The following is a 556-nucleotide window of genomic DNA, read 5'->3' as shown; positions in this document are numbered from 1 at the left end:
ATGATAGTCACCATCCGTCTACAATACCATGCTACTATGATAGTCACCATCCGTCTACAATACCATGCTACTATGATAGTCACCATCCTTCTACAATACCATGCTACTATGATAGTCACCATCCTTCTACAATACCATGCTACTATGATAGTCACCATCCTTCTACAATACCATGCTACTATGATAGTCACCATCCGTCTACAATACCATGCTACTTTGATAGTCACCATCTTTCTACAATACCATGCTACTATGATAGTCACCACACCCGTCTACAATACCATGCTACTATGATAGTCACCATCCTTTTACAATACCATGCTACTATGATAGTCACCATCCTTCTACAATACCATGCTACTATGATAGTCACCACATCCTTCTACAATACCATGCTACTATGATAGTCACCATCCTTCTACAATACCATGCTACTATGATAGTCACCATCCTTCTACAATACCATGCTACTATGATAGTCACCATCCTTCTACAATACCATGCTACTATGATAGTCACCATCCTTCTACAATACCATGCTACTATGATAGTCACC

The sequence above is a fragment of the Salvelinus namaycush genome, chromosome 27 (assembly GCF_016432855.1).
Source record: "Salvelinus namaycush isolate Seneca chromosome 27, SaNama_1.0, whole genome shotgun sequence".
NCBI classification, from domain to species: domain Eukaryota; kingdom Metazoa; phylum Chordata; class Actinopteri; order Salmoniformes; family Salmonidae; genus Salvelinus; species Salvelinus namaycush.
Note: the sequence above shows the minus strand (reverse complement) of the source record.